The 24,559-nt window shown below is 50.3% G+C and overlaps 1 long non-coding RNA gene across 5 annotated transcripts in view; it reads right to left on the minus strand.

The window, feature by feature from the left end:
• The window catches only part of LOC103352408 (uncharacterized), a 43,753-nt gene that overhangs the window by 13,807 nt on the left and 5,387 nt on the right, over positions 1 to 24,559 (minus strand). The window contains exons 1-5 of one of the 5 annotated variants that reach the window (XR_016222521.1): positions 21,212 to 22,708; positions 17,943 to 18,066; positions 17,724 to 17,834; positions 14,710 to 14,855; positions 13,021 to 13,342 (exon numbers count right to left, since the gene is read on the minus strand). This is a non-coding gene — a long non-coding RNA (uncharacterized LOC103352408). Of the gene's footprint in view, positions 1 to 13,020; positions 13,343 to 14,709; positions 14,856 to 17,723; positions 17,835 to 17,942; positions 18,067 to 20,517; positions 22,709 to 24,559 lie in introns of those variants that run through there. The other 4 variants (XR_016222512.1, XR_016222510.1, XR_016222513.1 and 1 more) reach the window with 4 other exon arrangements.

The raw sequence follows: 24,559 nt of genomic DNA on the forward strand, positions 1-24,559 counted from the left end.
GGGGGTGAACCAACAGCAAAGGAAGACCTTTCTCTCTGTCTCTCTCTCTCACTGTCCACTCTGCCTGTCAAAAAAAAAAAAAAAAGTTAAACATGGAGCTACGTACGCTATGACTCAGCAATCTCTCCCCTGGGAGTGGATCCGAAGGAACTGGAGTCGGTGTGTCAAGGGGACCTCTGCACGTCCACGTTCCCTGCAGCTTTATTTACAAAAAAAGCAAGATACGGGCACAACCGAAGTGTCTCAGTAGATGAAGGGATACAGCACGGGTGACTACCCACACGAGGGAATACTACGAAACCTTAAAGAGAAAGAAATTCTGTCTTTGCAACAACGTGGGTAAACCTGGAATGCATGATGCCAAGTGAAATAGGCCAACGCGGAGAGATCTCCCTCACTATGGAACCTACCATTGACTTCATAGGAGTGGGGAGTCGAGAGGCCGGAAGTTACCAGTTAAAGGGAACAAGCTTGCAAAGCGGCAAGGAGCAGCAAGTTTGGAGCTCTGCTACAGGGCAGAGCGATATCTTCAATAATAATGTACTATGTGTTTCAAAAGCACTAGGAGTCCGCTTCAGTGTACAAACGAGGTGATGAGTTGTGTTAATTGGCTTAATGTAAGTATTACACATTGTACATATATTGAGACATTACATTATATTCCATCAGTGTAATATAATTATGATGTATCAATGAAAATATTACTATAACAGTTTAAAAAGAGAGGATATTAGAAGAGGTTTTTTTAAAAAAGATCTATTTATTTGATAGGCACAGTGACAGAGCAGAGAGAAAGAGAGAAAGAGAGATCTTTCATCTACTGGTTCACTTCCCAGATGGCAACCGCAGCTAGGGCTGGGCCAGACCACAGCCAAAAGTGTGGAACTCCATACAGGTCTCCCGCATGAGTAACAGAGGACCATGTGCCAGGGCCACAATCCACTGCCCTCCCAGGCCCATCACCAGGGAACTGGATCAGAAGTGGAACAGCCAGGACTAGAACCAGCACTCATATGGGAAGTTGGCATCACAAGTGGCAACTTAACAATGCTGGCCCCTAGAAAAGTTAAAAAAAAAAAAAAAAAAAAGACTTATTTATTCATTTGAAAGTCAGAGTTAGAGAGACAGACAGAGAGATCTTCCATCCACTGGTTGACTCCCCAAATGGCCGCAACAGCCAGGACTTAGGCAGGCTGAAGCCAGGAGCCAGGAGCTTCATCTGGGGCTCCTACATGGGTGCGGGGGCCCAAGCACTTGGGCCATCCTCAGCTGACTGCCCAGGTGTTTTAGTGGGGAGCTGGAATGGAAGTGGAGCAACTGGTACTAGAACTGCCACCTGTATGGAGTGTTGGCATGGCAGGTGGTAGCTTTACCTGCTACTCTACAGCACCGGCCCCGAGAAAAGGTTTTTTAACTGACTTTCTAAGAATATTGGCAATATGCTCAACTTACTTTTATTTATGGATCTGAAAGGCAGAAAGAGAGAGACAGAGACAGACAGGCAGCGAGAGCTCTCATCTCTTAAAAGGCCCTGAGCAGCCAAGGCTGGGCCAGGCCAAAGCCGGGAGCTGGGAACTCAGTTCCGATGCCTGATGGGGTGACAGGAATCCATCTGCTTGAGCCTGTACCTCCTGCCTCTTAGGGTGCACGTGAGCAGGAAGCTGAAGTGGAGAGCCGAGCTGGGACTCAAATCCAGGCACTGTGGCGTAGGATGCAGTGTGAACCAGCCGTGTAACCAATTAGGCCAAATGTCTGCCACCTCCAATTAAAACAAAACAAAAGCTCACCATTGCATAGGCCTCCGGCGATCCCACTTACTGCCTTAATAGTCCTCTCCTATTCTGGTCCACAGAAGCAGAGAGAAAGGGAAAGAGAGAGGGAGGAAGTTTCTAAATTCCAGATACTCCCCAGGCTCTGAACTGAACCAGGCACGTCACTGATGTCAGGGCCAGCGGCTCCATCTCTCCCTGCTGGCACACACACCTGAATATTAATTCTCTTATTACAACCAGACTGGCTCAGAGCTGACAGCCTAATAAGGAAAGCCCCACTGAGAGCAATCCAGTTCTCCTAAATAAAGCAGAGTGGAAACAGGGGCCATTGCCCTGGCATTTCAGGGAACATGCAACTCTGCTCTGCCTCAGTTACCCAAATCCTCATGCGGCGCAGCCATGCTGAACTGCTGGAGAGTATCTTGTGAGTGTGCCCGCTGGCCACGGTCAAGAGCCATCCCTTAAGTCACCAGCCACCTCCAATGCCTGGCACAAAATACATGCACCTCTTAAGACGCGAAGGCAGTGGTGACAGACCTGTAGCCAGCGCATCCTTTGCTTTTAACCCTAGGCAGCGCTAGGGTGCAGCAGGCAGGCCAACTCGGGGTCACCGAGCAAGTCCAAGTTCGCAAATCATCACCCCCCGAAGACACAGACAGCAGATGATGGAAACAAATTCTAGGTAATGCTGTTTGGCTACCGGGCTAGAGCCGGCCAGCAGTCACGTTGTTAACGCCAGTGATATGTAATTGAATTTTTTTCTATGTAAACACTGCGTGGACTCGTTAATCCAGAGAGCTCATTTCCTGGGAAGAAGAATACTAATGAGATTTTACTGGGTACACGATTATTCTTTCCTCCGTTGTGCTGCTGAAGTTTTCCAGGCATTGCTGAGGCTATTTTTGGTGGAGGAATAGGGGCAGTGACCCTGGAGTCGATCACACAGGCAACCCAGTCCTGTCGCTCAGGGGAACCACTGCGCCCACCAGGGCAGCCCACACAGGTGCTCAGTGCTCCAGCTTGGGGGTTTTCTACTGATGCAATGCCACTAAAAGCACATGCTCTCGTCCCACAGTCAGACCACAGCTGGAGAAAGTCGTTGACTGAGACTAGCGCTGTGGTGTAGCAGGTAAAGCCACTGCCTGCAGTGCCGGCATCCCATATGGATGCCAGTTCAAGTCCCGGCTGCTCCACTTCTGATCCAGCTCTCTGCTATGGCCTGGGAAAGCAGAAGAAGATGGCCTAAGTCCTTGGGCCCCTGCACCAGCATTGGAAACCGGGAAGAAGCTCCTGGCTTCCGGCTTCTGGCCCTGGCTTCTGATTAGCACAGCTCTGGCAGTTGTGGGCAGCTGGGAAGTGAACAAGTGGATGGAAGACCTCTCTCTCTCTCTTCTCCCTCCTCTGCTTCTCCTTTCTCTCTCTCTCTCTCTCTTTCTCCTTCTCTCTCTGTGTAACTTCTACTTTCAAATAAATAAATAAATCTTAAAAAAAAAAGTCGTTGACTGGGAGGTGAAGTGTGAGGGGGCCTGTCCACTCTCAGAACAGGCTTTCTTTCCCTCTCTGCACCTTGCTTCCAGCCAAGCATCTTGGGCTCTCGGACGGACCCTGTCACCCAGGACTCCCTGGCCTGAGACACATTTGGCATAGCACCATTTTGTTACTCTCTGGTACCACAAAATGCGCCTTCTCATCTTTCATCCTCCCTATTCCACCCCCAGCCCTAAAATCAGTCACTTCTCCAAGCAGCCTTGGTTCCTTTTATTGACAAATGATATCAGAAGCCAAGGGGCTGGCGCTGTAGTGTAGCGGGTAAAGCCGCCACCTGCAGTGCCGGCATCCCATATGGGCACCAGTTCTAGTCCCAGCTGCTCCACTTCTGATCCAGCTCTCTGCTATGGCCTGGGAAAGCAGTGGAGGATGGCCCAAGTCCTTGGGCCCCTGCACTCAAGTGGGAGACCCGGAAGAAGCTCCTGGCTTCGGATTGACACAGCTCCAACTGGCCATTTGGGGAGTGAACCAGCAGATAGAAGATTTCTCTCTCTCTCTCTCTCTCTCTCCTCTGCCTCTGCCTCTCTGTAACTCTGCCTTTCAAATAAATAAATCTTAAAAAAGAAGAAGCAGCAGCAGCCAAGATCCAGGCACTGGGTGTGCTCACTGATGCCAGGGAGTCGCTGCAGACAGAGCAGGGTCACGCTGCGTGCACACTCCCCACGTCCGCACACGCGGCTGTCGTCATTTCTGCGCCTATGAATATTCAGCTGAACACAGGTCCACGTTGCCTCAGTCAACGACTTTCTCCAGCTGTGGTCTGACTGTGGGATGAGAGCGTGTGCTCTTAGTGGCATTGCGTCAGCAGAAAACATCTGAGCTAGAGCACTGAGCACCTGTGTGGGCTGCCCTGGTGGGCGCAGTGGTTCCCCTGAGCGACAGGACTGGGTTGCCTGTGCCTGCCTCCCACTGTGTTCTAGGACCACACAGTTCCTTCAAAGCCTTCCAGGCTGGCTGGTCTGAAATCTCCCTTTCTGACAAGGAGGAACTTGGTCTTATCTGGTCACTCTGGCCCTTGATGGGGCCATTCCTGTAGACTGGAGGCACTAGAGCTTGGCTGGAATGTTTAAGAGGCAGTGAGAGAAGAGCGCTCCAAGTCTTCAGTTAGATCTCAACAGTGGTTCTCAGCATGGAACACTCATCACAATCGACCTGCTGGGCTTGTTACAGCAGATTGCCCGGCCCCGCCCTCGGCAGTTTTTTTGACTGAGTGAATGTGGAATGAAGTGTTAGGAATTGCATTTCTAACAAGCTCCCGGGCCTGCTGCTGATCCTTATGTCCCACTTGGAGAACCACTGGACTTGGGGAATCTTGTTTGAAAAGGAAGGTAAGAAATTGAGCTGCAAATAGAGGGTAAAGTGGATCAAGAGAAGTTCTGTCTTGTGTGTGTGTGTGTGTGTGTGAGAGAGAGAGAGAGAGAGAGACAGAGAGACAGAGAGAGAGACAGAGAGAGAGAGAGAGGTCTTCCATCGCTGGTGCACTCCCCAGATGGCCACAACGGCCGGAGCTGGGCAGATCCAAAGCCAGGAACTAGGAGCTTCTTCCAGGTCTCCCACGTGGGTGCAGGGGCCCAAGGACTTGGGCCATCTTCCACCGCTTTCCCAGGCCAGAGCAGAGAGCTGGATCAGAACTGGAGCAGCCGGCACTAGAACTGGCACCCATATGGGATGTCGGCGCTGCAGGCGGGGCTTTATCTGCTATGCCACAGCGCCGGCCCTCTGAAGTCTCTTCTGCCTCACTTTTCGCAATGCCAGAAAATGCAAGGTCATCAGCGGAGATGGAAGCAGGTGTGGGGGAGGGGAGGGGGTAAGGTGGGGGAGGGAGACGGCAGCGTTTGGAGGGAAACCTTGAAATCATCCCCTGGATGGCAGAGCGAGCACATGAGGCCAGCAAGGAGTGACTGCCGCACGGCACTCGGGGGCCTCCTGGGGGCGCCTGCTCCGGAACGGAGAGAGAGACCCTTCCAGGCGGCTGTGCCCTCCCTCTAGTCCTGTTCATAGCACAGAGCTGGATCTGAGCAGGACGTGGCTCTCCCAGGGAAGGCCACGTGGCCCGAGCGGGCAGGGAGCCTCGGCCTGTCGGCTGCAAGGGGAGCCTTTCCTTTCCCGTGTCGCCTTATGAAATATTCATGTAAATGCTTTCCAAATTTACCTTCCGTGTTTGCAGCAACAGCAATAATTGCCATGGGGAAGGCTGAGGACATGGTGGAGAGGTGTTTCCAACACACGGATCCTGAGAAAGGGTAGAGCGCAAAACGGAGTCCGTGCTGGAACTCCACTGATCAAAATGAGGAGAATATGGGCGAATATGGGTGCAGGGAAAGTGAGGAGGTTTGATTCCCTTAGCTGGCAGGGTGAGAGTCTTTCTTTCTTATTTTCCTTAGTATTTATTTTCAGTCCAGGTCACTAAACATTGACTAGTGTCTGTGATGGCCAGCATTGTACTAGGCTCAAGACCACACACACACAGAAAGGAGATGGGCAGGTAGGCAGCCTACAGGTCAAGACACCTGCATCCCATATCTGAGTGCCTGGGTTCAAATCTGGGCTCCACTCAGGATGCCAGCTTCCGGCTAAGGTGCACCCTGGGTGGCTGCCGGTGTCCCAGGTGTTCTGCCACCCACAGGAGTGGCCCAAGTTGTGTTCCCAGGACCTTGCTTTAGCCCTAGCTAGAGGCCATTGAAGACATTTGCAGACTGAACCAGCTCGCTCGCTCGCTGTGTGTGTGTGTGTGTGTGTGTCCCTCTGCCTCTCAAATAAACATTTTTTTAAAAAAGGAGGAGGATACAGAAGAGGAGAATGAGAAAATGATGGAAGAAGAGAAATTACAGTTCTTTTTACTTAAGAAGCATGCAAGCTAAGAAAGATATTGTCATTGGCTGGCTCCGCGGCTCACTAGGCTAATCCTCCGCCTGCGACGCCGGCACACCAGGTTCTAGTCCTGGTCGGGGCGCCAGATTCTGTCTCAGTTGCTCCTCTTCCAGGCCAGCTGTCTGCTGTGGCCCGGGAAGGCAGTGGAGGATGGCCCAGGTCCTTGGGCCCTGCACCCCATGGGAAACCAGGAGAAGCACCTGGCTCCTGGCTTCAGATCAGCGCAGTGCGCTGGCTGCAGCGGCCATTGAGGGGTGAACCAACGGCAAAGGAAGACCTTTCTCTCTCTTTTTCTCTCTCTATCACTGTTTAACTCTGCTTGTCAAAAAAAAAGATATTGTCATTTTTACATAACAAATCATTATATTAAAACTTACCATGAGTGTAGCAAACAAGATGTTAGTTTTCTTTTTGAAGATTCATATTATTTATTTGAAAGGCAGAGTTATGGAGAGGGAGAGACAGAGAGAAAGAGAGATCTTCCATCTGCTGGTTCACTCTCCAAGTGGCCACAACGGCTAGGCCTGGGCCAGGACTAAGCCAAGAGCCAGGAGCTTCATTCGGGTCCCTCACAGGGGTGCAGGGCCCCAGGCACCTGGGCCATCCTCCACTGCTTTCCCAGATGCATTAGCATGGAGCTGGATCAGAAGTGGAGCCGGGACTCGAACTGATGGCCATGTGAGATGCCAGCGCTGCAGGCAGAGGCTTAACCTGCTGTGCCACTGCGCCAGCCCTGTATGTTAGTCTCTTCAACAGATGCATTTGTTAGTATTTTTTGGTCATAAATAGCAGAAGTGTACTAAAATTAACTAAGCAAAGTGGAAGTTCTCTTTGTTAGGATCAAACATGGAACCCTAGGGCAGGAAACACAGGGACCCAGGTATAAGCTGGAAGCGGAGACCAACACACAGCCGGGTTCTTTCTTATTCTCTGCTCTGCATGGTGTTTTCATTCCTCTCTTGCTGTGTACCAGTTCCCTCTCCTAGGTCCACTGGTGGAAAACCGTAACCTTGCACAGCTTTACTTGTTACTGTCACTGGAAAAAGAAAAAAAAATCTTCTCTTTCTCTCTCCACACACAGAGCTCTCAGCCTGGCTCAGACACCCATCACTGAATTGATGGAAGACTGAAATGATCTAAGGAAGGACTTTTAACCAAGTTTGGGTCAGATGTTGGCCACCTCTGAGTCAATCAAAACATGACCAGTGGGTTGGGCATCTGGCCTCATGGTTGATACCAGCATCCCACATCAGAGTGTGGGTTCAATACCCACTTACAGCCCCTGATTCCAGCTTCCTCCTCCTGCACACCCTGGAAGGCAGGAGGTGATGGCTCCAGGACGGGGTCCCTGCCACGTGCGAGGCTTAAATTGTGTCCCGGCTCCCAGCTTCAGCCCTTGCCCAGTCTTAGCTGTCGTATGTATTTGGGGAGTGAACCAGTGATGAGAGTGCTCTCTGTATCTGTGTGTGTGTGTTGGCTTCTCAAATAGGTAAAAAAATTTTTACATATGCCCACTGAAGGGCTCATCCCTATAAATATGCATATAAAAAGGACAGGCTGTTCTCAAAAATAGTAGGGCCACCACTGCGATAGTTATCTCACACATTCTTCCTATTTTCTACCCAATATAGACACACCCTCTTCCTCTGCAAAGAGAATTCCAAAAATACACCGTCTTCCTCTCAATGACAAAGTCACCGCCAGAACCCCAGTTCGTCACAGAAACCCCACCCTTCATTCAGGATCTGTAGGTAATAGTATTTCTTCAGTGTAGGCTCAGACTAGTGCATATGTGGCTCTCGGGCAACACGTCGACAGAATGAGACAAGTAACCAACCTTCGCCCAACATGCAACAATGGAAGAAAATCAAGAATTATCCCAATTAGACATTGACCTAAAGTATGTATCCTAGCCTTTTTGTTACAGCCAGTGAGGTGCATCAAATGATCGTAGGTCACTGGTAGGTTCCATCTGGGGGGACATGGAGCAATACTCTGTGTTTCACCCGCTGTGAGGCTCCAGTTCTGCTGAACGGTACCCCAGGGACAGAGTCCTGTCCATGCAGAATCCCTGAGAAATCCCCTCTGTGCCTTTTAAGGACCTCCCATCAGACTGTGCTGGAAAACTGTCCTAGTCCCTCCAGCTCCATCCCGGCGCCAGAAGCTACAGCCTCTGATCCAGTGGAGGACCTAGAAGGAGGGATCGGGGAGAACCAGGTTCTCCAAACCCACCTTTCCAGCCGGCAGAGCCTGCGTCTCCCTGAAGCTCAGTCGTGGTTTAACAGAATGCAGCTACCACTACTCGCCCAGGAGCGTGCTTTTCTGGCCCTGTGCAGCCTCAGTTCAGTGGCTACTAATAGGAAGCGTGCTTTATTTTTTTCTTCTTCTTCTTACCTCCTCTCCTGTCTTCAATATCTAATTTCTTCCGGGCCACTGGGACTGAAATTCACCCCTGGCTGGAACACCAAATGCAGCACCCCCACCTCGGACTGAAAGGGTCTAAGCTCTGCCTGCAGTGCTGGCATCCCATGTGGACACCAGTTCAAGTCCTGGCTGCTCCACTTCAGATCCAACTCCCTGCTAATGGCCTGGGAAAGCAGTGGAGGATGGCCCAAGCACTTAGGCCCCTGCACCCACGTGGAAGACATGGAAGAAACTCCTGGCTCCTGGCTTTGGATCAGCCCAGCTCTGGCCGTTGGGGCCACATGGGGAGTGAACCAGTGGATGGAAGATTCTCTCTCTCTCTCTCTCTCTCATCTCTCCCTCTCTCTGTAACTCTGCTTCTTGAATAAATAAATATTTATAAAAAAAAAAATGTGACCAGGGAGCTCCGCCACCATAGCCATGGAGAATGGACACGGGATCGTTCTCAAGAAGTTGATGCGCGGAACTGTAAGGCAACAAATGCAGATCACTCAGATGAAGCCAATTCCTGGAAGCACGCAAACCACCAAAACCGACTCAAAAAGAAAAAAGGAAATCTGAATAAATCTATAACGAGCAAAGAGGCAGAATTAGTAATTTTACAATTTCCTACAAAGAGAAATGCAGGTCCAGATGGCTTCACTGCTGAAGTCTTGCACGTGTTTAAGGAAGAATGAATGCCAGTTCTTCACCAAGTCTTCCAAGAAATGAAAGAGGGAATATTCTCCTGCTCATCCCATGGGGCCAGCGTTACCCTGATACCCACGTGAGCCAAAGACAACACGCGGGAAGAAAATTACAGACAGTGTCTCTAATGAGGTAGACCCGGAAATCCTAAACCAGATGCTTCCCAACCAAAGCCACCAGCACATGAAAAGACTTGGTAACATGCTCAAGGGGGTAAGTCCCAGAAACGCAAAGTTAGCTGCAGAGCCCAAAGGCGAATGCAGTCCACCATTTCAAAAGGACAGAAACATCTAAGCAGTTGCAGAAAAATCATTTGACCAACTCCAACGCCTTTTCATGATTAAAACAAAAAAGTCAGCAAAGTAGAAATAACATGGAGCTTCTTCTACCTGACTAAAGCTATCTGCAAAAACAAAAAATCACAGCTGGCGCTGTGGCTCACTTGGTTAATCCTCTGCCTGCGGCGCACTGGCATCCGATGTGGGTGCTGGTTCTAGTCCCAATTGCTCCTCTTCCAGTCCAGCTCTCTACTGTGGCCTGGGAGAGTGGTGGAGGATGGTCCGGGTGCTTGGGCCCCTGCACCCACATGGAGGACCGGGAGGAGGCACCTGGCTCCTGGCTTCAGATCGGCACAGCTCGACCATTGCGGCCACTTGGGGGAGTGAACTAACAGAAGGAAGACCTTTCTCTCTCTCTCTCTCTCTCTCTCTCTCTCTGTAGCTCTGCCTGTCAAATAAATAAATAAATAATCTTTAAAAAAAAAAAGTCAACAGCATATTTAATGGCAGAAGACTGAATTCTTTCTTCTTAGATCAGTAATAAAATGAGATGTCCTTTCTCACCACTTCTGTTCAGCATAGTACACATTGAAGCCAATGTAACTAGTTAAGAAAAATAAAGGCCACCCAGACAGAAAAGAAGTAAGTAAAACTATCCCCACTTTGGCGTGTTGTTACATATAGAAAATCCTAACAAATTCACCAAAAAGCTACTAGACCTAATGAACACGTTCAACAAGGTTGTTGGACATATGCTAAATATGCAAAAATCAAATGTACTTCTATTTGCAATCGTACAAAAATACTTGAGAATTAAAAATACTAAAATATGTGCAAATTAGAAAACGTAAAAAGAAAAAACATTGCTGAGAAAAATTTAAGACCTAAATGAGTGAAGAACCTTAAAAATCAAACCAAGATGGAGTGACCTAAGCCAATACCACTAAAAATAAGAAGTTACCTTTGCCCCAAATAAAATTAAAGTTTAAAAATTATAGCCCTAAACTTTTTCCCCCAAAGCTAAACTTAGGTGCAGCTATAAACATAAGGGACCTTATGCTTAGCTAGCTGCGACACTTGTGCCTGGCCGTGCTAAGACCTAACCCAGTTTGTATGCCTCCTAATACTCAGATAACGGTGTGGGAAGCGGGACGCTGCTCTCCCTCCAGGGGAACAAAGGGAGCGAGACGTCGTCCTCCTCAGGGTGAACAAGATGACGCTGACAGGGAAAGGAACTACTAAAGTAAACAACAAAATGGCGACGAGGTGCATGCCTCCCATGTGATCCCGTAGCTGATTGGATAGAAGACGCATGCCCTTCACATGATCAGCTCGCGGATTGGACTGCTGTGTGCATGGACTCTATAGTGCTTCTGATTGGTCGCTGCGGGTATATAAACCGTGTGGCTTTGTGCTGGGGGCGCTCTCTGGACTCCCGAGTTCAGGAGGCCCGTCTGCGCAGACGCTGAATAAGTCCTCTTGCTTTTGCATCAGCTGGTCTGGACTCTGAGTCTTTGGGGTGTGCCTCTCGACGTGTTAGCATCCTCACTCAGAGGGTCTAACAATGAGTAGAATCCACATAACCTTGATGAATTGGCAAAATCATAAGGTGGTGCTATTCCCTAAATTGGCCTACAGCTTTAGTAGAATCCCTAGCAAATTCCCAGAGGGCTCCTTTTTTTCAGACATTAAAATTCACACAGAAATATGATGGACCCAGCACAGCCAGAATCATCTTCCAAGAGAACACAGTTGGAGGATTCGCACCTTCCAAGTTCAAAACTGTGGGAAACAGCCTCACCCATCCACTCCAAGGATGGACTCAGACTCAATGAAGTCTCACTTCTGTGGCACTTCCTGACACTCTCCCACGACCGGGTGCCTGCTGGGCCAGCACACCCACGGTGGTTACAGCAAGCCATTTGTTTGCTGGCATGCAGGTCCCTCCCCCCAGGTCCTCATTGGCTGAGTACTAATGGGTTACAGTCTTCCCAGCGTTTGCTCCAGCTGTTTTGCCTAAATAGCAGTTTCAGGTGCATGTAACCTAGCTGTTATGCGAGCTAGTTGTCTACTCACAGCTGATCATCTAACTCTGAAAATGAACCGAATGTTTACTTCTTGCAAAACCTATTGCAAAACAACGGTAAACAAGACAATGCAGTATTGGCTTGGCATAAAGACAGAATAGAGATCAATGGCATAGAATCGGAGTCCACAAACCAACCTTCACATTTATGGTCAGCTGAGTCTCAACCAGCGCCGTGGCTCACTAGGCTAATCCTCCACCTGCGGCGCCGGCACCCCAGGTTCTAGTCCCAGTCGGGGCGCCGGATTCTGTCCCGGTTTCTCCTCTTCCAGTCCAGCTCTCTGCTGGGCCAGGGAAGGCAGTGGAGGATGGCCCAAGTGCTTGGGCCCTACACCCAAATGGGAGACCAGGAGGAAGCACCTGGCTCCTGGTTTCGGATCAGCGCAGCACACCGGCCATAGCAGCCATTTGGGGAGTGAACCAACGGAAAAAGGAAGACCTTTCTCTCTGTCTCTCTCTCACACTAACTCTGCCTGTCAAGAAAAAAAATTAAGCCATGGTCTGAGACGCCAGTATCTCATATGGGCCCCAGCTTCAGTCTTGGGTGCTCCACTTCCTAACCGGCTCCCTGCTAATGTGCCTTGGAAGGCAGCAGAAGATGCTTGGGCCCTTGAATCCGTGTGGGAGACCCAGAAGAAAATCCTGGCTCCTGGCTTCTGATAGTCCCAGCTCTGGTTGATGCGGCCATTTGGGGAGTGAACCAGTGACTGGAAGACCTCTCTCTCCTCTCTCTATACCTTTGCCTCTCTGTAATTCTGCCTTTCAAATAAATTAATTTTAAAAAAGAAAAAAAAAAGTCAATGCTAATAATTTAATAAATCTCTGTGGCATAACAGGTTAAGCCTCCCCTTGTGGCACTGGCATCCCTTATGGGCACTGGTTTGAGTCCCAGCTGCTCCATTTTTGACCCAGCTCTCTGCTATGGCCTGGGAAAGCAGAAGAAGCTGGCCCAAGTGCTTGGGCCCCTGCACCCGAAAGAGAGACCCAGAAGCTCCTGGCTGCTGGCTCCAGACTGATCTAGCTCCAGCCATTTCAGCCATTTGGGGAGTGAATCAGCGAATGGAAGACCTCTCTGTCTGTCTGTCTGTCTCTCTCTCTCTCTCTTTCTCTCTCTGTTTCGCTCTCTCTCTGCCTCTGTAACTCTGCCTTTCAAATAAATTTTAAAAAAGAAAAAAGAACCCGCCATGTCCCATTCTGACCACCAGATGGCGAAGTAGAGCGCTTTCTAGCAAGAGCAGCAAAAGTAATTTTTCTTTTTCTTTTTCAATTTCCCCACAATACTAGGCACATTTCTATTGCATTTTTCCCCAAAAAGGAATTTACACTTTTAAGAAATATTTTAAAATACTTTATTTATTTATTTGAGAGACAGAGTTACAGATGGGGTGAGGGGAGAGAAACAGAGAGAGGTCTTCCACCCGCTGGTTCACTCCCCAGATGGCTGTAATGGCCAAAGCTGGGCCAATCCAAAGCCAGGAGCCAAGAGCTTCTTCCAGGTGTCCCACATGGGTGCAGGGTCCAAGTGCTTGGGCCATCGTCTACTGCCTTCCCAGGCCATAGCAGAGAGCTGGATCAGGAGAGGAGCAGCCAGGACATGAATCGATGCCCGTATGGGATGCCAGCACTGCAGGCAGCGGTGTAACCTGCTATGCCACAGCACTGGCCCTCAGACTCTTCTAAAATCAGAGAAAAAGATAGAGAAGTTCAAGCTGAAAGTCCCCGTTGGACCTGGTAATGACTCCAGAGGGGCTTTCCTCACTGAGAAGGCGCACCGTTGCAGCCTCAGGCCTCGACTGCGCCTGAACTTTGGCCAGCAGGTTCCTGGTCCGCGGCCCACAGCCTGGCTGCGCTGGCAGCCAGCACGGCAGGGCAGCCGGATGCAGCTGAGAGGCCGGAGGAGGGTGCCCCGGGGAAGGAGGTGGCTGCATGGTGAGAGAAGTGAGAAAGGAGCTGGCCCTCCTAGCTCCAAACCCAAAGGCAGTGACAGAGTGAGACTGGGAGAAGGCAAGAGGGTGCGTTTCTTTGTTTTTCATTTTTAATATTTATTTATTTATTTGAAAGGTGGAGTTTTCCAGAGAGGTAGCGGCAGAGGCAGAGAGAGGGAGATCTTATGTCTGCTGGTTCACTTCCAAAATGGCTGCAACAGCCAGTGCTGGGCCAGATGAAGCCAGGAGCCAGGAGCTCCACCCAGGTCTCCCACGTACGTAGCAGGGGCCAAACACTTGGGCCATCTCCTACTGCTTTCCCAGGCACGTTAGCAGGGAGCAGATAGGAAGTAGAGCAGAACCAGCGCCCATCTGGGATGCTGGCACTGCAGGTGGGTGTATTTCTTCATCATTTTTTTTTTTTTTTGACAGGCAGAGTGGACAGTGAGAGAGACAGAGAGACAGAGAGAAAGGTCTTCCTTTGCCATTGGTTCACCCTCCAATGGCCGCCGCAGCCGGCACGCTGCGGCTGGCGCATCGCGCTGATCCGATGGCAGGAGCCAGGTACTTATCCTGGTCTCCCATGGGGTGCAGGGCCCAAGCACTTGGGCCATCCTCCACTGCACCTCCTGGCCACAGCAGAGAGCTGGCCTGGAAGAGGGGAAACCGAGACAGAATCCAGCGCCCCGACCAAGACTAGAACCCGGTGTGCCGGTGCTGCAGGTGGAGGATTAGCCTAGTGAGCCGCGGCGCCGGCCCTTGTTTCTTCATCTTTTAAATTATTTATCTATTTGAGAAGCGGAGAGAGAAGACCTCCTATTCCTCAAATGCTCACAAAGCCAGAGCAGGGCCCAGCCAGAGCCTGGAGTTGAGAACTCAGCCATGTGGGTGACAGGACACCAACCACTTGAGCCTGCAGCTGCGCAGTAGCAGGAAGCTGGAGTCTGGAGCCGGGGCTGGGAATCCAACCTCGAATCTGGTAGGGGATGTGGGCATCTTAACCTGCCTCGTCACTGCCCAGAGAAATGGCCAATCCAGAAAGCTGTGTTTCCTGAGAGCAGCGTCTGGGGAACGTTTAAGCAAATGTCACTCTGCCTGTAAACTGTCCTGCACCTTACCTCCTTCAGGAAGCGCTCTGAGGGAGGGCCACTGGTGCTCGCAGGGTACAGGCACGGGTTCGGGAGCCAGAATGCCTGGGTAGACCACTTATATGCTGTGTGACCTCAGGAAGTTGCTTAGTGTCTCTGTGCAACAGTTGTCTGACCTGTGGAACGAGACGATAATGGTATAAGTAAGGGGTCTGGTACGTGGTGTTAGTGCTTACCATCATCTCCAAGCTTCCATTATTGTTTTAATGAAGAATGACTCATAGTAAAGACGCTCAGGGACAGAGGCTGCCTGGGAGAAACCACCCTTTTTTTTAAAGATTTTATTTATTTATTTACTTGTTTAATTATTTACTTATTTGAAACCCAAAGTTACACAGAGAGAGGAGAGGCAGAAAGAAGGGGGGGGGGGAGATCTTCCATCTACTGGTTCACTCCCCAGATGGCTGCAATGGCCAGAGCTGTGCTGATCTGAAGCCAGGAGCCAGGAGCTTCTTCCAGGTCTCCCACATGGGTGCAGGGGCCCAAGGACTTGGGCCATCTTCCACTGCTATCCCAGGCCACAGCAGAGAGCTGGATCGGAAGTGGAGCAGCCGGGTCTCGAACTGGTGCCCATATGGGATGCTGGCGCTCCAGGCCAGGGCGTTAATCCACTGCATCACAGCGCCCGCCCCTGTCTGAGGTTTCTTGAACCAGAAACGAACCCTGGGAAGATTTGCTTTTCACTTTGGGAGCCTCCCGAGGGTCCCGGCAATATTCAGGTCCTCCTCCGTTTGCAAACCTTGCAGGGGCTGGCAGGCGGCCTGCTCCCCAGCCCCAGCATGGGCACCGGCACGGGGGTGAGGGACTGTGCGCGAGTCTGGAACCGTGTTCTCCCGCAGTCCCAGTCCGTGCTAGGTGGAGCCCGGTGCAGCCAGGAGCAGCGAGGCAGCTCCTGTCACGCAGCAGGGCCTAAGGCCCATGACCCAGAGAGTCCAGTCAGAGAGGAGGCAGTCTTGGGAGAAACGCTAAATAGGCTCTAAATGTGACGCGGGAACGCCTGGACAGTCCTCGCCTCTTCTGTGCGCCCAGAATCCCAGCCTGTATCTGGGCACAACGGCCCCATAAATGAGGATTGCCGGGTGGGCCTTGTGGTGCAGTGGGTTAAAGCTCCATCGAGGGCACGTGTACCCCACATTGCAGTGCAGGCGGGAAGTCCAGGCTTCTTTGTTTCCGATCCAGTCTCTGCTAACTCCACTTTCTGCTAGATGGCCCAAGTGCTTGGGCCCCTGCACCCAGAAAGCACCAATGATGGCTTGATTTCCTGACACCCACGTGAGAGACCCGGATGCAGTTCCTGGCTCCTGGCTGCAGCCTGGCCCGGCCCTGGTTGTTGCAAACATTTGCGGAGAGAACCAGCAACCAGCAGATTAAAGCGCTCTCTCGCTCGCTCTCTCTCCCTCCCTCTCTGTGTGTGTGTGTGTGTGTGTGTATGTGTGTGTGTGTGATACTCTGCCTTTCAAGTAAATAAAGCTTAAATATAAAAGAATTTTTTAAATAAAGACCATATTTCCCAAGACCTCTGAGGTGGAGGCAGCTGTGCAGATAAACTCTGAGCAGTGAAGTGTAGACAGAAGCGAATGCATGCCCTCCTCTCTTGCTCCTCCCTGATGCCTGGAATGCAGACACCGTGGTGGGAGCTCTGAGCAGATCAATTGGGCCATGAGGTGACCTTGAGCCTGGAAGCCTGTGCTATGTCCAGAGCCAGACAGAAAGAAAGAAACCTGAGTCTCCAACAATTTTGTGAAATTATTGGTCAGCTCTAAACCGCCTGCTTCCGAATCTCATTTATGTGGGAAAGAAACTTCCAACTTAGGCTACTATTATTTTGTATTTTTTCTGATATTGCAGACAAACGTGATCCCAAAAGATACAGAAATTTGACACAAGGGGTCGGCACTGTGGCGCAGCGGGTTAAGCTGCTGCCTGCAATGCCAGCATCCCACATGGGCGCCAATTCAAGGCCCGGCTGCTCCACTTCTGACCCCACTTCCTGCTAGATGGCCCAAGTGCTTGGGCCCTTGCACCCAGCTGGGAGATCTGGAAGAAGCTCCTGGCTTCAGAGTGGTCCAGCCCAGACATTGAGGCATCTGGGAGTGAACCAGTGGATGGAAGACCTTTCTCTCTCTCTCTCTCTCTCTCTCTCTGTCTCTCTCTCTCTCTGCTTCTGCTTCTCTGTAAGTCTGCTTTTCAAATAAATATTAAAAAAAAAAAGAAGAAGATAACAACTGATGAACGGATGACCCAGTGTGGTGTATACAGTAAGCCCTTCCCAAGGCTCCACACCCTCAGATTCAGCCAACCACAGATTGAAAATGTTCGGGGAAAGAAAAAAAAATTGCACCAGCACTCAACAACTGCAGATTTTGTTTTGTCGTTAGGCCCTACACAGTACAGTATAGCAACTGCTTACACAGCATTCACTCTAGAGAGGACGTCCAGTGCAACCAAGACAGAATCCGACACCCCGACCGGGACTAGAACCCAGTGTGCCAGCACCGCAGACAGAGGACTAGCCTAGTGAGCCGCGGTGCCGGCCAATTTATATAAGGGTGTGAAGCATCCACAGATGTTGGTATCCTGGGGAGGGTCCTGGAACCCACCTGCCGTGGGGGAGGAAGAGACCTGAGAAGCTAAGCAGGGTCTGGCCCAGTTAGTACCTGGATGGGCGAAGGTAGACTAGTTACCAGGGGCTGGGAGGAAGGAGAGGTACCAAGCTACTATCTCATGGGCACAGAGTTTCAGTTTGGCTGATGAGAAAAGTCTCGGAGAGTGTGAATGCTACCAAACTGTACACTTTCGATGTCTAAGATGCCAAACTTCATACGTGTTTTACCACTTGGCTTAAATAGAAGGCAAGAAGGACAAGCTTATCTTTTCATGGTTTCTCCCAGTGCTCATCCTGATCTCAAGTGCTGGTGTCCCTGGAGTCTGTCCCATCTCCAGCCCTGCCATCCTGAAGGGGTAGGGAGTATATTACCACTTACCAGTGAGGGTAAAAGACATTCAGTCACCCAGCATGGAGGCCAGTAAGTAGTCAGGACTGCAGCAAAGAATCTTTTCACTTGGATGTGAGCTCTTCTTCCGTTTCCTTTTTCCTAAGCAGAATGACAAGGGGAAAAAAAAAAAAGTATCGCCTCCAATGCATAATTAGAATCATTTGTATGAGATGGGATTTTTCTTTCCTCTTCTCCCTTAACACTTACCCCCTTGTTCCTGTCTGCTTCTGACAGTGGTACTCCCACACACACGGTGAGGAGCAGTCACTTCAAACGGAGTGCTTCCTGTTTGGGATCCAGGCTCCTCCGCGCAGGGTCGCACTGAAGCCGGCTACAGCGCACACAGAGGCATGTGGGTTAGTGAGGCAGCGCTGCTCCAGCTCCCCGCAGGCTGAGCAGCCGCCGGGTGATTCACCCTTCGTTCAGCCGCAATTCATTTCTCCTCCTTTCCCTCTCAATCAGGAGTCTGCCCTGGTGGGAGATTCCCTTCCTGTGGCTTTTTTTTTTTTTTTCAAACTTTTGTATCAAGTTAACACACAGTAAGTTCGGGGCCAGATTGTGGGGTAGCAGGTTAAAGCTGCCACCTGTGACGCTGGTATCCCATAGGGGCACTGGTTCCAGACCCAGCTGCTCCATTTCCCACCCAGCTCCCTGCTACTGTGCCCGGGAAAGCAGCAGATGATGCTCCAAGTGCTTGGGACCCTGCACCTACGTGGGAGACCCGGATGAAGCTTCTGGCTTCAGCTTGGCCCAGCCCTGATGGTTGCAGCCATTAGGGGAGTGAATCAGTGGATGGAAGATCTTTGTCTCTCTCTGCCTCTCATTCTCTCTCTGTGTAACTCTTTCAAATAAATAAATTTTTTTTTGAGAGGCAGAGTGGACAGTGAGAGAGAGAGAGACAGAGAGAAAGGTCTTCCTTTGCCGTTGGTTCACCCTCCAATGGCCACCGCGGCCGGTGCGCTGCGGTCAGCGCACTGCGCTGATCCGATGGCAGGAGCCAGGTACTTATCCTGGTCTCCCATGGGGTGCAGGGCCCAAGCACTTGGGCCATCCTCCACTGCACTCCCGGGCCACAGCAGAGAGCTGGCCTGGAAGAAGGGCAACCGGGACAGAATCCAGCACCCTGACCAGGACTAGAACCCGGTGTGCCGGCACCGCAAGGCGGAGGATTAACCTATTGAGCTGTAGTGCCAGCCTCAAATAAACAAATATTTTTTAAAAAAGATATACTTCTTGTTCAAGACAGCCAGTGCTGCCTAGAGGAAAGCAAACAGACCAGGGTCTACTGGAAGTGTTGAAGTTGCTATGTTAGATAGGAAGCCTGCCATCGTGGCCTTCAAGAGTTTGTGCCCATGGCTAGGATAGGTTCCATCCCATTGACATGCTGTTGATCACCTACCTACGTTGTCCACATCTGTAGGTGCTCTCTGAAAGTTTATCGAGCAATTGTTTGACAGTTTGTCTATTTCCAAGGACATGTCATCAAGTCGTTTACAGAGATTTCAAAAATTTGAGATGGAATATTGAATTCCATTGATTTCTCATTGACAACCTGTTATGTTCTTAATAGGCCTAATATTTTTAAAAGTTGCACCAGTACTGCAAAGATTTTGTCGTTTAATTCATCTTGAGTATTTTTACCTCACTAATATATTACTGATAATGGAAGATAGTACTCTAGTAGGGTAGCTAGGATAGGAATACCCATAAAAACTGAGTATCTTCTCAATTGGGATTTATTTAAAGATTTTATTTATTCACTGGAGAGGCAGAACTACAGAGAGGGGGAGAGACAGAGAGGTCTTCCATCTGCTGATTCACTCCCCAAATGGCCGCAAAGGCCGAGACTGGGCCAATCTGAAGCCAGGAGCCAAAAGCTTCTTCTGGGTCTCCCAAGCGGGCACAGGGGCCCAAGCACGTGGGCCATCTTCTACTGCTTTCCCAGGCCATAGCAGAGAGCTGGATCGGAAGTGGAGCAGCTGGGACTAGAACCAGTGCCCATATGGGATGCCGACATTGCAGGTTGGGGCATTAACCTGCTGCACCACAGCGCTAACCCCTTTCATATTATTTTATACTGAAAATGAGGCACTTATTGAAACAAACATCAAAAATGAGATTTTGGGGGCTGGCACAGTGGAATAGTAGGCTAAACCTCTGCCTGTGGTGCCATCATCCCATATGGATGCCAATTGGTGTCCTGGCTGCTCCTCTTCCAAACCAGCTCTCTGCTTATGGCCTAGGAAAGCAGTGGAAGATGGCCCAAGTCCTTTGGCCCCTGCACCTTTGTGGGAGACCCAGGAGAAGCTCCTAGCTCCTGGTTTCAGATCGGCCCAGCTCCAGCTGTTACAGCCATATGGCCATTTAAAAAAAATGAGAGTTTGTTTCATTATACTCTTATTTCAAGTATAAAAACTGATATTTCTCTTCCTAAACAGTATCTCCCTCGGATACCGAAAATGTAGAGTAAAGATGGTTTTGAATATGTCAAACTGAGCTGGTTTAATGATTCTCAAATAAATTGTCTAATGTATTCCTTTGGGGCTGAAAGTTCCCAAGTCATTATATGAAGAGAAGAGATCTGATTGATTAAGGAGATGGCTTTTCCCCAACCACCTATGGTTTTCTTCATTTGTTCACGAATAAAACCAGGGGGATGTTGCTGGGCATATTTTTACACCATATGCAACAGATCACTATGATTTTCAGGGCTAAATGGAGCCAGACTAGAACAGGAAGCCTCTAGCACAACCTCTGTGTGACAGGCTGTTTGGTTTCCCACCTGATGGAGCCCAGAAAACAGGCACCAGTGACTCCCCACTGCCGACGTGTGTTCTCCAGGGTAGTAAAGAGAACAAAGGGTGACGGACCACACCTGTCGTTCAAGCTTGTCATCCAGACGGATATAGATATTCCATGAAAGGCTTCGGGGGCCCGTGCTGTGGTGTAGCAGGTAAAGCCGCTGCCTGCAGTGCTGACATCCTCCATGAGGGCGAAGGTTCAAGTCCCGGCTGCTTTACTTCTGATCCAGCTCTCTGCTGTGGCCTGGGAAAGCAGTGGAGGATGGCCCACCCCGCACCCCATGGGAGACCTGGAAGAAGCTCCTGGCTCCTGGCTTCGGATAGGCACAGTTCCGGCCATTGCTGCCAACTGGGGAGTGAACCAGAAGATGGAAGACATCTCTCTCTCTTTACCTCTGCCTCTCCTCTCTCTGTGTGTAACTCTGACTTTCGAATAAATAAATGAATCTTAAAAAACAAAAGACTTCAGACAGTATCATCCCTCCCTCCAGTATTGTCGCTCCCCCTCTTCGTGGAGGAACGACACTAAACCCTGCCTAGGTTTCCTATCTGAGTCACGGCACCATTATGTCGCTCCCCCTCTTCGCGGAGGAACACCCTAAACCCTGCGTTGTTCTTTCGTCTGCTCGGCCCTCCCCGGGTTTACTGCTGGTTCTTCCCGGGTTGGCTACCGACCCTTCCACCTCCGTGGAAGGGCAGTTCCCCCTGCCACTTTCCCCACTTCCGCGGGGGAGCGGCACACCGCCGGCCGGCTCTCTCGGGGGCTGCCCAGGTGTTCCTTCAGATAGATGTTCCTGGTGCATGTTGTCACTCTCCTCCTTTATAGTCCTCTTCCGCCAATCCCAACTCTGCTACCCACACGCCAAGTACGCTGCTCTCCTCCAATCAGGAGCAGGTCCTGCTGTTTATTGGTTGAACTGGAGGCAGCTGTGTAGAAGCTGTTTCCTCCTCTCCCAGCGCCATATTGTGGGAGAGCAGATGCATAGAATAAGTCTTAATTCCAGTAACAGTCTAGTCCGAGTTGCTCCCCACAAGTATGAAAGCATTCGCCTTTTTATAGTTAATTTTTAAAGGCTTGTCTTTATTTTTAACTTGATGACAAATGCAGTTTTAATTAACTAAGAGATTTTCGTCTGGGGAGTGAACCAGAGGATGGAGCGCTCGCTCGCTCTCTCTCTCTCTCTCTCTCTCTCTCTCTGCAACTCTGCCTTTCAAATAAATAAACAAGCTGGGGCTTAGCTGTGGAGGTGAGGTCCTTGTGAGTGGGAATGCTGTGAGATGCGGCCAGAATTTCATGCAATGGCACAGAAACAAGCAGTAGGATGGACTTGAGGAGTCAAGGTGGTAATAAGAATCACGTTCTGCCTGCAACATTCGCAAGCCAGCTCATGCAGGAAATCAGGCCCTCGGGTGTGGGCCTCAAGTCAGCAGCACCAGCCCTTCCAAGGGGATCCGCCAGTGGGCGCCCTCTGCCCCTTGCTCTCCTCACCCCTTCCACCTTCGCTGGATGCTCATTTTGTGCATGGACTTGACTGGATGAGGGATTCCTGAGTAGCCGATGACGCGTAATCTCTGGGTTTGTTTGTGAAGGGGCTTGGGGAGGGATTGGCATTTGAATCAGTGGACAGCCTACAGGAATAGCTGCCCTCGTCCAACCTGACTGGGCACCATTCAATCAACTGGGCGCCCACCCAGAACAAAAAAAACAGTAGATGACAGTGTTGCTCTCACTCTCTTCTGAATCCGGGATACGCGACTTCCGCTCTTGGCTATCAGAAGTCCGAGTTTTCTGGCCTGCAAACTCCAAGGCTTGTACCGGAAGCCCTGGGGGCTTGTAGACTTTCCACCTCAAACTGAGAGAGGCATTGTTGGCACCCCTGGTTCTCAGCCCTCGGACAGGGACTGAGCCATTTCACCAGCTTCCCCAGTTCTCCAGCTCGCAAACAGCACACTGTGGGACTTCTGAGCCTCCACCATCACATGAGCCAATTACCCCAACATCGGCCTCACAGGTCCACTTGGATATCCATGTACCCGACTGGTTCTGTTTCAACATCCGCCTCACAGGTCCACTTGGATAGCTACGTACCCAACTGGTTCTGTTTCAACATCCGCCTCACAGGTCCACTTGGATATCTACGTACCCGACTGGTTCTGTTTCAACATCCGCCTCACAGGTCCACTTGGATATCCATGTACCCAACTGGTTCTGTTTCTCCACAGAACCCTAAGACCGGCGCTGCTTTGAAACTGGGCGATAGGAAGAGGCTAGAAGAGTTTAGAAGTGCTAGGAGAAGTGTACATGGCCACGGAACACTGAGGGCGATCCTGGTGAGGGCTCCGAAGAATGCATGCGTCTTAGAGATTACGTGGGTGGTGCGATCAGAATGTGGGTAGAAATGGGGAGGGAAGGGCCATTCTATTGAGGCCTTGGACTGACCATCAGAAACTGGAACAAAGGCTATCCTTGCTACAATGCAGCAAAGCACTTGGCTGATGTGTCTTAGTGCTTTGTGGAAGGCAAATTTAAGCATGGCTGCTCTTGATAGCTCGATGTAAACTCTGCAGAGAGAAACAAATTGAAGATGAGATGTATCATTAAAAGGAAGCAGAACTTCAAGACCTGGAAATAAATTGTGTTTAAAAAAAAAAAAAACCACCAAGAGTGTGACCAAACACGGTATGATAAGGAGACTGTTGTGGACAGAGGGAAGCAAGACAGGTGAAGAATAGCACTGAAGGTGTTTCGCAAATAGTTGGGGCTGTCACTCCCATCACACGCCAAGGGCCGGGAGATTTGGGGACTCAGGCCCTCTCCTCCACCCAGCAGTGTGTCCAGAAAGTGGGACATGGAGTCAGATCTTTTTAAAATGCTATCTATTGCAGTCCATGCTGTGACACAGCAGGTTAAGCTGCTGCCTTCAATGCCAGCACCCCATAGGGGCACCAGTTCGAGCCCCAGATGCTCTACTTCCAATCCAGCTCTGTGCTAATGCACCTGGGAAAGCAAAAGAAAACGGTTGAAGTGCTTGGGGCCACGCCACCCACGTGGGAGACCTGAACGAAGTTCCAGGCTCCTGGCTTTGGATTGGCCCAGCCTTAGCCTCTGTAACCATTTAGGGAGTGAACCTGTGGGTGGAAGATCTCCCTCTACCCCCAGCCCCCCAAATAAATAAATAAATAAATATTTTTTTAAATCTATTTATTTGAAAGGCAGGCAAAGCTGTCACCTGTTGGTTTATTCCCCAAATGCCCACAACAGCAGGCTGGAGTTGGGAGCTGAGAATGCCATCCAGGTCCCCCACGCAGGTGGCAACAATGCAGTAACCACACGCCACCTCCCAGGGTCTGCATTGGCAGAAGCTAGGGTCAGAACCAGGGGCCGGGTATCAAACCCTGGTACTGCAATGTGGAATGCAACTGTCTTAACTTCTAGGCCCAACCCCTGCTCCCAAGAAGATTATGCTTATACCTCGAGGTTTAATCCTGGTTGCCTTTCAGGTTTTGGATTTTCTTGGGACCCACTCCCCTTCTCTTTCCTGTTTCTCTCTTTTGGAATAGGAATGTCTATTCTATTCCTGCCCTACTGTTTTGACAACATACAACTTATCTGATTGCACAGGTTCCCAGTGGGAGAGAAATGTGTCTTGAGCCTTACCTTAAACCTAACCTATATCTGATTTAGCTGACATTTAGACAATCTTCTGGACTTTGGGACTTTGAGTTGGCACTGGGATGAGTTAAGAATTCAGAAGCTGTCATGATGAACTTAGTCCACTTTGTCCATGAGAAGGACATGAAACTCGGGGGGCCAGGAGCAGAATGCTGTGAGTCCATCCAGAGTTTGTATGTTGGTTCTTAAACTCCAAGGTATTAAGAGGCGGGGGGTTGGGGGGTGATCAGTTCCTGAGGGCTGTGCTGTCAAGGATGGAGTCGCATTCTTATGAAAGGGCTTGTGGGAGTGTTTTCCCATTCCCTTCCAGCTTCCTCCGTGTGAGGAGGCAACAGTAAGCCATCATCTGG

This window comes from Oryctolagus cuniculus, chromosome 1, assembly GCF_051225735.1.
Source record: "Oryctolagus cuniculus isolate XC-2025 breed Fujian yellow rabbit chromosome 1, ASM5122573v1, whole genome shotgun sequence".
Classification (NCBI taxonomy): Eukaryota; Metazoa; Chordata; class Mammalia; order Lagomorpha; family Leporidae; genus Oryctolagus; species Oryctolagus cuniculus.